Here is a 16502-nt window from a genome sequence, read left to right on the forward strand (position 1 = left end):
AAAAGCATAAGCTCAACCATAAGAACCTTTCCTCATCTAAACAAAACGATTATTTGGAATGAGTATCTCATGAGAACTGAGATGAGGGTTAGAAGAATAAGAACCGGAGATGCACATAGACAAGGAAGTAAAAGCATTAACCACATGCTTCAACAACTTATCACTTTCAATCAAATCCGGTTTAGCTTGTAAAGCATAACTTCCAAGAAGCTCAAGTTTCTCTTTTCATTTGATTCTTTTAAGAGCTTGAAACTTAGAGTAATGAGGTCTTAGATGACCAAAGGCACCATAATGGTGACAAACAATGTGTTTAGGTCCATTAGTCTCTTTAGGGAGGAATCTAGCAACATGATTTTGTTCTCTTTTCAACGTGAAATATTGAGGTCTTATGTGACTGATTACACTGTAATGGTGGCAAGTAGGAACAAACTTAGATCCACTCAAATCCCTAAGATGAGACGTAAATGAGGGCTTAGGCTTAAGAGCCTCTCTCTCCACTTTTTGGTTTCTTTTGTGTGGAGGAATATACGCTGATTTGTCTTTAGAGGTAGAACTCACAATAGGCACAAAATTGGGCAACACAACATGATTGCAACAAGGATTTTCTTCCTTTTTAGCAATAGGTTTAGCAATCAAACACTTGGCATGCATCTTAAGAGATTCATTTTCACATTTAAGATCATTAACTAGCTTGTTAGACAAAACAAGTTTAACATCCAAGTCCAAATTCAAACATTCAAACTCCTTTTGTTTTTCAAGAGAATGTTCAGCAAGTTTCTTATACTTTTCAACCAATTTATTGGATTCATTGAGTTTAGCAATTAAATCATCATTTTTCACAAATGAACTTGCTGAAATTCTCATGAAACTTCTTAGCCTTTTTCTTCAAGAGTTTGACATTTGGATTATCAACAACACCCATAGATTCATGTAACATGTCATCACAATTATGAGGATTAACACTCATTGAGGCATTTTCACAAACACATGGCATGTTACAATCAACAACATCCACAGAAGCATATAAAGCATCACCTATGGCAATATACACAAGGGATCAAGGATCACACTTAGGTAATGAAACCAAAATAAGTGTACCCGCTTTGATACCAATTGAAAGCTCGGATTTGTGCTAAAACATAAGAGCTTGCTTAGACCCCAATTTTAAAATTACGGCTAGATTGTTTTTACTCTAACTTATCTAAGTGCAGAACAAGAGTAAATGAAGCGCAATCACCGAAACTACTCTAGTGCATAAACATGAACAGTAAATAATAAAAGTAAAGCACAAGAATAAGGGAAGAAAGATGTAAACACAAGATAACACCAAGACGTGTTATCAAAGAGGAAACTGAAGAACTCAGCGAAAAACCTCTCCGCGACCCTTCAAGTCGAAATCGATCCACTAGAGAATAAATTTGGAGTACACGAATAACAAAAAACCCTCTAAGCCTAGTCTACCCAATGTACTTGAGCCTTCCAAGCTCCTACCACCAACGGACTTCTTGGAGTCATGTCTTCTCTAGCTTTCCGGATCCCGCAATACGCCCAATTGCATCCGCCAAGCCTCATTAGCTTCTTTTGGCAAATTCCCAAAGCTTCCCAAGTTCCAAAACACTCTCTATACTCAGAATAGGTGTGGGTTGTGTTTGGGTACAAATCTCCTCTCAAGGTATGACAACGGGAGAGGGAAGGATAAGAGGCTACAATGATTTCTCACTAAGGATGAGTAGCTCTTTCTCTAAAAGATGAGTGTGTATATTGTAGAAAACCTATCTAGGGTTTTTCTCTCTGAATGACTTTTTATATACTTTTATGGGTAATGAGGGTATATATAGTATCGGTGAAGGGTAAGAGAGTTACACTTAAAATCCTCCAAGTAGAGAGTTTCACGGGTATCTCGGGGGTTGGCCATTCTCGCGAGACACTCGCGAAACGGACAGCCTGGCACTACTCTTCAGCTTCCAGCATGTGCTTTTCACATGGCTCTTTCGTGGGTAGACTTCTTGTGAGCCACTTACGAAATCCACTTGTTCATCCAATACATGCTCGATTCTTCACCAACTTAATACTAAACCCAACACAATAAAATCTCACAAAATACAAGGAACAAAATTAAAGCAAATACAACACTTTTTGTCATGGAATAAAGCTAACATAAAAATATAGTTGTAAATTACAACTTTACAAAGTTGGTGAAGAATCAAGCTTGCAATGAAGATCGGTGCAGTTTCGCGACTATCTCGCGAGAAGCTCACGAGTAAAGGTTCCTGCGAAAAGGTCACGTGAAAAGCACATGGTGGAAGTTGAAGAGTTAAGTATCAAGCTGTATTTCACGAGAAAGACCACCTCGCGAGGTACCTGCGAAACTCTTTGCCTGGAGGATTTTAAGTGTGACCTTTCATAGTCTTTACCCTACTATATATACCCCCATTACCCACAATATTGTGAGGAGGGTATTCAAAGAGAAAATCCTAGAATGGTTTCTACAACACAACACACCCACTTTTTAGAGAGAGAGAGAGCTACTCATCCTTTAGTGAAAAATCATTGTAATTTTTTCTCCTCCCCTCTCCCATTGTTATATCTTAAGAGGGGATTTGTACTCAAACATAACCCAGACCTATTCAGAGTGTAGATAGTGTTTTGGAGCCTGGAAAGCATTTGAGATTTTCCAAAAGAAACCGGTGAGGCTTGGTGGATGCAATCGAGCGGTATTGCGGGATTCGGAAAGCTAATGAAGACAAGACTCCAAGAACTCCGTTGGTAGCAAATGCTTAGAAGGCTCAAGTATATTGGGTAGACTAGGCTTGGAGGGTCTTTTGTTATTCGTGTACTCCAACTTATTCACTAGTGGATCAATTTTGACTTGGAGGGTCACAGAGAGGTTTTTCGCTGAGTTCTTCGATTTCCTCTTCGATAACACATCTTGGTGTTATCTTGTGTTCGCATCTCTCTTCCTTTACTCTTCAAGCTTTATATTTATTGTTGCTTGCTTGCTTATGGCTTAGAGAGTAGTTCTGGTGATTGCGCTTCATTTATTCTTATTTTACACTTAGATAAGTTAGACTAAAAGCAATTAAGTTGCAATTTAAAATTGGGGGTCTAAACAAGTATTAGTGTTTTCACACTATTTGAGCTTTTAATTGGTATTAGAGTGGGTACACTTGTTTTGGTTTAATTAAATAAGTGTGATCGTTGACCTCTTGTGTTTATTGCCATGGATAGTGTTTTTTATGCTTCTATGTATGTTTTGGATGATGTTGATTGTAACATGCCATGTGTTTGTGAAAATGCCTCTATGAGTATTAATCCTCATAATTGTGATAACATATTACATGAATCTATAGGTGTTGTTAAAATTCATGAGAATTTGAGCATGTTCATTTGTGAAAATGATGATTTGATTGCTAAGCTCAATGAATCCAACAAATTGGTTGAAAAGTATAAGAAGCTTGCTGAACATTCTCTTGAAAAACTAAAGGAGTTTGAATGTTTGAATATGGACTTGGATGCTAAACTTGTTTTGTCTAACAAACTTGTTTATAATCTTAAATGTGAAAATGAATCTCTTAAGATGCATGGCAAGTGTTTGATTACTAAACTTATTGCTAAAAAGGAAGAAAATTTTTGTTGCAATCATGTTGTGAGACTAGATTTTTGCCTATTGTGAGTTCTACCTCTAAAGACAAATCAGTGTACATTCCTCCACACAAAAGAAACCAAAAAGTGGAGAGAAAGACTCTTAAGCCTAAACCTTCATTTAGGTCTCATCCTAGGGATTTGAGTGGATCTAAGTTTATTCCTACTTGTAGCCATTGCGATGTGATTAGTCACATAAGGCCTCAATGTTCCATGTTGACAAGAGAACAAAACCATGTTGCTAGATCCCTCCCTAAAAAGCCTAGTGGACTTAAATCCATTGTTTGTCACCATTGTAGTGCCTTTTGTCATCTTAGACCTCATTACTCCAAGTTTCAAGCTCTTAAAAGAATTAAAAGAATAGAGAAACTTGACCTTCTTGGAATTGTGCTTTGCAAGTTAAACCAGATTTGATTGAAAGTGGTAAGTTGTTGAAGCATATGGTTAATGCTCTTACCTTCTTGTCTATGTGCATTTCTGGTTCTCATTCTTCCAACCCTCATCTCACTTCTCATGAGACACTCATACCAAAAAATCATTCCGTTTGGATGAGGAAAGATTCCTATGGTTGAGCTTATGCTCTTTTGGTCATTGATCTAATTCTTTCGATCATTGTAGGACTCTTCTTGCATTATATGCTTTATTATCATGCATCTCTTTATATGCATTTGTGAGAGACCGCACTTCTTGAAAGGGTGCTCTCAAAAAAGAGATTTGGGTGCTTTTAATGGCACCTCTCTTTTTGGATAAGTGGTGTGGAGTCGCCACTTATTTTTTATACAAAAAAAATAAGAAAAAACTAAATACAAAATACATATTCAGAATACTTTGAATGTTATTGATTGAATAAAGAACAATACAATTTTGGTAAATTAAACCTTATAAGGCTTTGGGTCCTAGTTACAATTTAGGCAAAAGAATACAAAGTTTTTGGTTCTAGTTACAATATACCAAAATTAAAGAAAGACAAAACACTAATCTACCTATCCAAAAACCCTAAACTCAGGGCCTAGGTTACGGAATGTGAAGGTGTTAGGCACTCATTGTGCCCAGATAAAGTCTGGTCTTCTAGACTCTAATGACCCATATTCCTTTTTTTGCATGATGTTAAATGATATGTTGAACACATATTACAGAAAATAATTTAAATCAATTTGCCTTATGAATGATGTCCTTTCTTTAAGAAAATTCAGATCTGTTTTGTAAATAAAAAAAATAAAAAAAAGATTTGGTTTGTAAAAAAAATCAGATCTGTTTTTATGTAAAAGAAAGAAGGAGATTTTTGTTACAAAGAATCATATCTGTCTTATGTAAAGTTTTAAAAAAATGATTTTATCAAGAAAATTAGATTGATTTTTTTTTTTTTGGAAAAGAAATAATGAGATTTTGTTAAAAAGAATCAGATTTGTTTTTATGTAAAGTTAAAAAAAAAAAAAAAAAAATTTACCAAGAAAATCATTTTTTTTTTATGTATAAAAAGTAAAAAAAAAAAAGATTTTTTGAAAGAGGATTCACATTCATGTGGTAAATTCATTCAGCATGCCTCACATATGTAAAAACTACAACCTAACTTTCAATCCTTTCATTATATTTCAAAATCTACAATTTTGTAATAAAGAAATTTTTTTCTAAAAAAAATTAGATCTGTATTTAATGAAAATACAGATCAATTTTGTATTTAAAAAAAATCAGATATGTATTTAATGAAAATACATATCAGTTTTGAATTTAGTAAAAAAATCAAATTTGAAAAATACATATCAGTTTTGAATTTTAGAAAAATCAGATCTAAAAAATACAGATTAGTTTTGAATTCAAAAATCAGATCTGAAAATACAGATTAGTTTTTGGTTTAGAAAAATCAAATTCAAAAGATCAAATTAGTTTTTTTAGAAAAATTAGATCTGAAAGATCATATTAGTTTTTGGTTTAGGAAAATCAGATCTGAAAGATCAGATCAGTTTTTTTTTTTTTTTTTTTTTAGTTTTTAAAGAAATCTTTGATAGACATTAGCAGACTTTGAAATTTAAGAAAGAGAACCACAATAAATAATCCTCTATGAACATGTTAAAGAAAAATTCAAGCAGAACATGGTAATTATACATTAAGAGCAAGAAGTAATAAGACATGTTAAACATATTCATGCATCATCAACAAAACTAATGGAGAAGAAAAGAAAAAGAAAAAGAAAAAAAGATAGAATACCTCTTGCATGAGCATGCTCTTCTAGTTGAAATAATATTTTAGGATTCAAAGAAATTTATTCAACTCTTTGAAACCTAAAATACTTTACTTACAAAAAAGAAACTCCTAAGGCAAGAACCTCTAGAACATCTTTAATGTAAGGGGATTTGAAAAATCAGAAGAGAAGAGCTTGAAAGAGGGGGGGGGGGTCAGAAAGTGTGAAAAAGTGTGTTGGATTTCGAGAGGCATCCTCTATTTATAAAAGCTGGGATGTTCGAAAAATTGGTTGAATGATCAGAATACGAATTGGGACGCATCCTTATCTCTAAAAAATCGAAAAAGGTGAGGTTTATCTCAGTGCAGAAGCACTCGGGCTGTGCCCCACATTTGTGCCGAATGGCCCTCTTGGGTGCTAGACCCACGTTTGAGTTCTAGTCCATTTTGGACTCCTGTTTTGAGGTTTTTTGAGCCGGGACTTGAATTTAGACACATTTTTAATCCATATTCTAAAAACTAAACTCCTTTTCTGATGATTTAGGTCTTTTCAGAAATGATTATCCTGTAGATAAATACTCCAAAAAGTCTTGATTATCGACAATTTTGTTGTTATCTGATTATTCTCTTTATTCCCACATATGCAAGTCTATTTTTGACACTAACAACCAATCACAAAATTATTTAATTAATTTTAATTTTCTAGCTAATCAGAATTAATTTAAATTAATCATGTGTGGCTGGTTCCACCTAAACAAAATGCATGTAGATTGTGCAAACTTGATCATGCGATATCTTTTAATCTAATGGTCCGATTTGGAAATTGGGCATACCGTCACGACCGTTAGAATCTCAAGATCATTTTTATGATATGCAATGAATGAATGAATGCATGTAATGCAATCATGAATTTTAGGTATATGAATGATCACTCTAGCCATCTTCCTTGATTAAATTATGGGTGCAAAATTAGGGCAAGTCAAGAGAGATTTCGAAGCAAAGGGGACAAGGATGCATAGATACCTCAAGTTGATGAACCAATTGGTTAACAAGTTTGATCGAGTAGAGTTTGCTCAAATCCCACGAGATCAAAATGCAGAAACTGACGAAGTGGCTAGGAGTGCGTCAACAGATAATCAGGCAAAGGTGACTGATTAGAGATTGGAAGAATAGAACTCTCCCAACATTGAAGAATTTTAGACCTTCCCAGTGCACACCTACGTTGGATAGTCGAGCCCAATCTTGTCCTATCTTAAGGATGGATGATTACCACCAAATCTTGACGAAGCCAAAAAGATCAAGAAACGGGCTGCTAGATTCATGGTGTTAAATGAAGAGCTTTACAAAAGAGGCTTTTCACAACCTTACTTGAGGTGTGTTGAAGAAGAAGAAGCCAAGTATATTCTGGAAGAGGTTCATGGGGGCATTTTTGGTGACCACATGGGAGCAAAGTCCCTCGTAAGAAAGATCATGAGGGCAGGCTATTTCTAGCCCATAATGCAACAAGACGTAGCGGATTTCGTCAAGAAATGTGACAGCTGCCAAAGGTATGGGAACGTCCAGCGAGTCCCAGGAGAGAAGATGATGGCCATTACTTCGCCCTGGCCATTTGCACAATGGGGGATTGACATCATGAGGCCTTTGCCACAAGGAAAAAAGTAAGTAAAGTTCTTACTCGTAGCTATTGACTACTTTACGAAGTGGGTGGAGACAAAAGCACTAGCCACGATCACAGAAGCAAAGGTACGAAGTTTTGTATAGAAAAATATTGTATGCAGGTTCGGGATCCCACAGATGATCATCTTGGATAATGGTCGCCAGTTCAACAGTCAAGGATTTAGATTGTTTTACTTAAGCCTTGGCATCAAGAACAAATATTCATCCGCGGAAGCTAATGGACAGACTGAAGTAATGAATCGAACATTGCTGAAGATCATCAAGGCCTGATTAGTGGGGGTAAAAAGAGCATGGCCCGAAAAGTTACCAAGCGTTTTATGGGCTTACAGAACTACAGTAAGAACCCCAACAGGAGAAACACCCTTCAACCTAACATATGTCACAGAAGTAGTCATCCCCATCGAAATAAAGCTCATTAGCCTCAGGAAGGAATTCTTTGATGAACACAGCAACGACGACTGATTGAAATTGAACCTAGATTGTTAGGATGAAGTCAGAGACCAAGCTTCTCAAAGAATGGCCAGGTATCAATAGAAGATGGTAGAGTACTACAACTAAAAAGTAAAGCTCAAAAGGTTCCACATCAGAGACCTCGTCCTACGAAAAGTGACACTTGCAACGAAGGATCCAGCACAAGGCAAGTTAGGGCCAACATGGGAAGGACCCTATAAAGTTGATCACTATTCTCAATGAGGAAGCTATCACCTAGAAGATTTGGATGGGAACAAGTTACCTCATCCTTGGAATGTTGAACATCTAAAGAGGTATTACGAATAGGAATTGTAGCTCAATTGTAAGCAGTTAGCACTATCTTATACTTTTTAAAGCAAATCAAATAAACGTATTATTCAGTGATTAACATATTTTGACTATCTTTTTCACGTTTGAACTAAAATCACCATTTAGATGCAAAAACTCCAACCAAGTTAAAACGATAAGATTCCTCCAAAGGTGTAAATAATTTTAACTAGAAAAGATGATAAGATTCCTTAAATGGATGCACATCGTCCACACCCAGTAAAGATGATAAGATTCCTTAATTGGATGTATGTCGTCCACATCATCTAAAGTCGATAAGATTCCTTGAATAGATATAAATCGTCCCCAACCAAGTTAAAATGATAAGATTCCTCCAAAGGGTGTAAATCATTTTAACCAAAAAAGTCAATAAAATTCCTTAAATGGATGTACATCGTCCATACCCAGTAAAGACAATAAGATTCCTTAACTGGATGTACATCGTCCACATCATCTAAAGATGATAAGATTCCTTGACTGGATGTAAATCGTCCCAATCGAGTTAAAGCGATTAGGTTCTTTCTGACCAGAATAGACGATAAAAGTCTTTGAACGGATGTACATCGTTCCCACTAAGTGGAGATGATAAAATTCCTTAAAGAAGATATGGCTCGTCTAAAGCTTAGACCATGAATAAATGAAAGTCGTGTAACTAGAAACTAAGGCCGAGGCAGTAGAATGGCGAAGTACAATTCATAAGTGGGCAAAAAAGTTTCTAAGTCCCAAGATGGACGAAGAGCATGCCCCAGCAAAATTTTTTTCAAGTCCTAAGATGGATGAAGAGCATGCCCCAGCAAAGCAAATTACAGTAATATAAACCAGAAGTATTCACAAACCACATAAACGCAAAGAAGGTAAACACACACACACACACACACACACACACACACACACATATATATGAAAAAGTTGTAAATTGTTCAATAGCCCCAAAACAGGCAGGGCACCTAAAAAAAAAAAAAAAAGGCAAACAGGTAATAAAATTATGCTGTAGGAGCATCATTTCCATCTTTTTCAAGCTCTGGAGGATCCTCGCTAGTAACTGCAACAACCTGGGCCGCCTACGCCACCTCGTCTGCCTCAATATCTTTATTAATGGCTTCAAAGTCCAGATCCTCCAAGTCTGTCCCTGGACCGTGTTTCACTAGGTACCTTCTTAGCAGTTCAAAACCTTTGAAGTACTAGCCAAACAAAATTGCATTATATTCGTTTGTAAGTTGAAAGGCATGGATGGCCTTAGCAACGATGCTCTTCATCTTCTTGTTGGCCGTCGCGAGCTATTCATCCTTCTGCTTTGCTAGCAGCTTTTTCGCATTTAGCTTCTCTTACAATGCATGAATCTTTTCTTTGGAGGTATTGTTGGCATCCATTGCAGCCATTAAGTCTTTCCTCAGACTAGAAGCCTCGGCCTCCAGCGCCTCCACCTTGGAAAGGGCCACCACAGCCTTCTCCTCATTTGCCAAGTATTGGGACGTAATGTGCATCATCTCCCCCAACACCTGAGAACCAAAAATTACACAATAGCTAAGATCAATTGAGGTAATTAACACTTAAAGACAAAAGAAATCAAAAGAGGAAGGAAATTACCTGGACGAGTTTATGAACATGGCGGCTCACCATCTTGTGAGAGGGCACGCTTGAAATTTCCTTCAGTTCCTCGGGCATCAAGACCTTATTAGCCCGAGCTAAGGCCATTCCAGCATCCGCCCAGACACTAGTCCCTACTTTCTCCTTCCCTTTACCTCCCATCTTGCGTTTCTTTACAAGAGGGGTGACCTCCTCGATGGAGACGCTCGGAGAAGCGGCGCATCCTTCTTCCAGAGCAAGGGTGGATGAACCATTCTCCATCACCTCTTTATCCTTCTCCTTCTCAACAACCCTTAGCCTCCATTGGCCAATACTGGAGAGGGGCTCGTTCTTTTTCGCCTTTATCTGGGCGTACAACTCCTGGTTAAATTTTGTTGTCATCTCTACAGAAAGAGAAACAATAGGGAAGTTAAAAGAAAAGAAGAGAAGAAGGAGAGGAAACGGAAGGAAGACGATCCACCTTCGTCCTAAGATGACTTACTTTTCTCTTCCTGGCAAATGGCATGAAGGACGAAATGAGAAGGCTCTGGTCCTAAACAGTGACGAGCTAAGGTCTGAGGGTCAACCAACTTGTCAAAATCGTTTATCGTGCTCGCATACCTTATAGCCTCCTGGACATGCTCCACAAACTTACTTTCAAGCTCGAGATGCTCTTTAGCTGCAAAATAGGAAAACACACAAGGTTAGAATGGACAATCAAAGTAAGTAATATTAAAGGAAAAATGCGTCACATAAGAGGCGAATGCACCAAGTTGAGGGGTCTCCCACCGGCGCAGCAGCCTAGGGACATCCCTCCCAGAAGTTGTTAGAAAGGGTTTCCCAACCGTCACCCGACACGAAGAAGTATCTAGACTTCCAATAACGGAAGGATGAAGGTAGATCGATGATGGGTCGAGACTTTTTATCCCAAGGCACGAGCTCATAATACCCAAATTCTTTAGATTCTTTCAGATAGTAAAGGTAGACAAACTCATTTAAAGTGATCATATCCTCGTCGACTATGATCGTCTCAATCACCATACAGCTTATGACGATTCTCCATGAATTCGGCATAAGCTATCCCAGAGCTATATTCAGATGATGAAGAAGTTCCATTATAAATGGATGGACAGGAAATCTGAGACCATACAAGAATGCAGCCTTATAAAAACAAACCTCACCATGGGCAAAAGCACAAGACTTCTCTCCCTTTCTAAGAAGACGAACTCTAGTCTCTTTAGGGAACTGGAACCTATCCCTGAACCTCCTAAAAGTATCTTCTTTTAGAGAGCACTCATCTTTGAGGGCGTGAAACGGTCAAGATGTATCAGAAATGGAAGGATGGGATGACGAGGAAACAGAAGAAGGCATGGAGGTAGCTGTGTTCGTCTCGTCCCTAGCTGTGCTAGCACTAGATGACAGGCCGGTCTCTAAGTCACCTGATCTAACCTCAGAATCCATTTTCTCCCTCCTTAAAGACTCTTGTACACACCTAAACCAATCTAAGGATTGGTGCAACAATGGGTATAGATTACCCAACACTAGACCTAGGCTACCATCACTTAGAACAAAATCCCCAACCTGCGGATAATGGTCACTACAGGAGCCTAAAAACACACCCAAGCAAGCAAAAAATATGGCAATAGAGGGGGAAGTGCGCCTAATATTAGAATAACCAACCATCAGGGGAAGGGAAAGCAAGTAATAAAGCTCTAATAGGAAAAAGAAGCACAAAGAAAGAGAAAAAATATAACTCTAAAAGGAAAAATGGAGTAGAAAAGGGCGTACTTGAGAGAAAAGAAAAATTGAGAAATCAAAGAGCAAAGCGTAGAAAGAAAGTGAAGAAATGATTAAGGGATGACAAAGGGTTAAAAAGGGTTGCCTCGAAAAACGTGAAAAAACTAAAGGGTCTCATCGGAATCAAGACCCTTTAGCTAGTCTAGAATGTGACACGTGGCCACGATGCATGCCACGCCGCCACTGAGCAATTAATATAGAGGGGTGGAACCCCAAACATCATAGCCACCAAAAAAAAAGGGGGGCTCTTCACATTCCTATGGTCGCCCCAAAATTGAACGACCTCGGAATTTGAGGGGGGGGGGGGGGCAGCTGATAGGCCCGGTAATATCCTTGTCCATAGGAGAAGACAGTGGATGAAGGTAACATCAATCTTCGTCCCTCATAGTACCCATCAGACGAAGATATGGCCATTCACTCACAATCAATGGTGAAGGGTTACATGACAATAATGAGTCTCCGTACTGTTAGAGAGACAAAGATCTTGTCATTAACACCTTACAGGGGCATTACAGATACCACATTGAAACCACCATTAAAACACCTCCAACATCTAGAAGGAAGAAACAAGCGCATATATATACCAGCACCCCAAGACTTGAGGAGGTACTAAAAACTCTAACAAATATACCTTCATACTTTGGCATTGAATCTTCTTTTCTCTTATAGCTATCTGACTTTACCATCGAAGGCTTTGTGGCAGGCACCACACCGGTGACCCATACTTTTTCCATTCTTCATTTACCCTTTTAGGATCTTTAGAGGTTGTGGACGCTTTCCCTTTGGATGATCATTTTGGCTGACGATTTCAGCATCATCACCTTGAATTATCAATCACTAAACTCACGAGTTGTATAAAAATATTGAATGTTTTCTCAATAGGGTTCACGAAAAAATGCCTCTCTAGCCTTGCAAAGTCGAGTATAAAAATGTTTTTTATATTTGATACAAGTAGGACATAGAAGTCTGAGCAAATAGATGAATTCAGTAATTAATGACACATCAACCCTGATTCTTGATTGAATGAGCCTCTATTGATCAAAGGTCAATTGGCGATTAATCAAACTCTGCTAAACTATTTTTCTTGAGCTGCTTCTTGCATAAATGGTCTTGAACATGATGTAACTTGCATAACCTGATTATAGACACATTTTACACTTATATTGTCATGAATTTGCCAACTCTAAAGTCTAAACCTAACATTTCCAATTACTCTTGATATGCACTTTCTGATTGGTTAAATGGCTAGGCTTGTATTAGATTTGGTAGACTAATTTAAAAATGAGAAATGCTATATTTACAATATTTTTAAAACAAATTTTAAGTAGTAGGTTGTTATTGGTTATGAGTGGGCAAATAAGTAATTTAAGTTGTGGATTCAAATTAGAATCAATAATAACTTACCACATATGATTTGTTGTGAAAATATTGTGGGCCTAACACTTCTCTTTAAGAATTGTTTTATGAAATTAGGAACAACAAGTCATAATTAGAGATGGGAGACATTCCTAAACCTTGCCTGAACCCTTTAAATTAAAAATATGTACTGAAAACCGTCCCAAACTTGATTACAAGAATTTTATTTTTATCTCAAATCGTCACACACACACATCTATATAATAACTAATAGCCGAAACGTTTGACTTTTTGTTGACTACTCCTTATTGCTCCACATGGCTATATAAATTTGTGACAAGTTTACATTTTAAAATACCGAAATATTGTGTATTTTCATTTGATGGATTAATAAAACTGTTTCAATACAATTTTGCAATCGTTACTTGGTCACATAAGTTTATTTCTCTTGAAAAAAACACATCGATTTGCTAGGTACCCTTATTATATCTTTAAAACTGTCTCTTTGTATATTCACATTCACTTCTTATTTCTCACTATTTCTTTTTTGTCAGAGGAGTGCAGAAATTAGAAAACAACATTATTGGCGCTATATACCCTTGTTGGGGGGACCACAATTTGATTCCCTACAACCACTCTAAAAACAGGCCCGCGTGGCGTGATGTTGAATGCCATAAAAGATTTGAATGTGTCTTCCTCATCACTAACTGGTTTTGAAGTGGAATGACACAGCTCACAGTCCGACAAATGGTATCAGAGCCAAGGTCATGAGTTCAAGTCACGGGAGTGTTATTGTGAGGGAGTGTTGGGGGGACCATAATTTGACTCCTTACAACCACTTTAAAAACAGGCTTATGTGGCGTGATGTTGAATACCATAAAAGATTTGAGTGTGTCTTCCTCTTCACTAATTGGTTTTGAGGTGGAATGACATAGCTCACGGTCCGACAATCCTTGATGTAAAGGTTAGAAAATAATTTGATCGATCAATTGTGATTAAGAAATTGCTCTAAGTATTGATCATGGTGTTATACTACTCGATTACAAACTTTTTGCCTTAAACTTTGTGTGCCAAAGTTACGTAACATGTTGTTATTTGTTATTAATAACATGTATAATTCTTAATAACATGTTATTAATAACATCTTTAATTGTTGTTTTCATTTGCCCATCTGTGCACCACTGCTTGACTTTGTAAAATGAGTTTTTAATTCGAATTTTTTTTGCTTGATGGCTTTGATTATTTGATTAAGCATATTTGGACTTTGGAGTTACTGTTTTGTATTTCCTCAACTCCATTCGAATTTTAACATTTGGGTTTGAATCAGGTAGTTGCAATGGAGATTTGGTTGTTTTAATATTTTCTTATGGCCATAATATACAGCAAGATTGTATTATAATCCATGCAATGGCCATGACTTCTAAAAGCTCAAATTAGTGTGAAAACACTAAAACTTGTTCAGACTCGAATTTTAAAATTACAGTTAGATTGCTTTTACTTTAACTTAACAAAGTGTAGAACAAGAATAAATATGTGCAATAAACCAGTAACTCTACTTTAAGCCATATCCAACCACAATGAACAATAAATGACAAGCTTAAAGAGTAGGGAAGAGAAATGCAAACACAAGATAACACCAAGACGTGTTATTGAAGAGGAAACCGAAAAACTCGACAAAAAACCTCTCTGTGACCCTCCAAGTCGAAATTGATCCACTAGGTAATGAAGTTGGAGTACACGAATAACAAAAAACCCTCTAAGCCTAGTTTACCCTGCTTGAGCCCTCCAAGCTCCTGCTACCAATGAACTTCTTGGAGTCATGTCTTCACTAACTTTCTAAATCTCGCAATTCAGCCCGATTGCATCCGCCACTTAATGGCTCCTTCCAATGCTTCCCAAAGGCACCAAAACTTGACTCAACACTCAGATTGAGTGTGGTAAGTCTTTGAACTAAGAACCTCTCAAGGATGTAAAGATGGAGAGGTAGGAGTAGAGGAAAACCAAGAGAAAATGTGTAGACGATTGTGGGAATAACAATTTCTAACTCTTAAGTGTTTTTGCTAGGGTTTTCTTTCTGAAAAACACTCATTATCTTTCGTGGGTAATGGGGGTATATATAGTGTGGGTAAAGAATTTGATAAAACACTTTTTCTTTTTGTCAAACAGAGAGTTTTGCGGGTACCTCGCGAGATGACCTTTCTCGTGAAGTACTCACAAATTTGACAACCTGGCATGACTCTTTAGCTTCTAGTCATGTGCTTCACACGTGGCCTTTCGTGGGTTACTCTTCTTGCGAGCTAGTCGCGAACTGCACTGATCTTTTTTTGACGCTTGATTCTTCACCAATCTCTCACACTCATCCCTTACAATTAAACCCACATAAATACAAGGAAATGAATGAAGAAATTACAATCAAATTAGACATGAATTAAATCCAAAAAAGGCTAGTTGGAAATCACAACTTTACAACTTAGACACTAGAATCAAGAAGTAGATACATTTTTATATTGATACATTAATTGCTAGCCATTGTAAAAAACTGAATCCTGAGAATTTGTTTTATGTTAATCTTTTCATCTAAGAATGGTATTGTGTTTTGTTATTGGCTGAAACGTTGTGTTCAATATTAATATATACCTACCCTGTTAACTATTCCGTTTTGTTGGATGGTTTATTACTTGTGCTCTAATTTGTATAAGATTGTATTATCATGCTTGGAATGGCCAGACTTTGGTGGTAAAATCAAAGTATAACGATAATTAAAATCAAACATGTGGCATTCAGTGTGTGTTATGGGCCTTATGGCATATTTGCACTTCACAATTTATTCTTCTTAATGTTTCATCGTTGACTATTGTAATAAAAATATTTTATGTATCAGTTGAAATTTATTTTATGAGTTTGAATGAGATTTTCGCACCTTAACTTTGATATAAATTTATAGTTTTTATATATAGTCGGTTCTTAATTCCAATCATGTTTTTTGGCTCTTTATGTGCAATAGTTTATGGGCACAAATTTTTCCCCATGACACAACCAAGTTTATTGGGTTCTACTCTCTTAAAAAAAAAAGTTTATTGGGTTTTACAAATAGCAATTTTGGTAAGGACCCACAAGTTTATTGTGTTTCCAAGAAAGATGAAAGTGAAGAAGTTGAGAAGAAGTTACCAAATGAATATGAACCATTATTTATACGCAAATGACTATAACCTTTCAATAGACACTTTTTCATTCAATAGGTACATTTTCGGTCAATAAACACGTTTTCATTCAATAGACACATTTAGTATATATTTAATACAAAGGGTTATAACTTTTCAATAGACAATTTTTGATATATCTAATATGAAGGGTTATGATCTTTCTTTCTTTTTTTCCTGAAATTCATCCGGTAGTTATTTCCGTGCATAACATAGGTTAGCGACTAGTGTATATATATATATATATATATGTGTGTGTGTGTGTGGGAATTCAAACCCATACTTACG

This window comes from Quercus robur, chromosome 12 (genome assembly GCF_932294415.1).
Source record: "Quercus robur chromosome 12, dhQueRobu3.1, whole genome shotgun sequence".
Lineage (NCBI taxonomy): Eukaryota > Viridiplantae > Streptophyta > Magnoliopsida > Fagales > Fagaceae > Quercus > Quercus robur.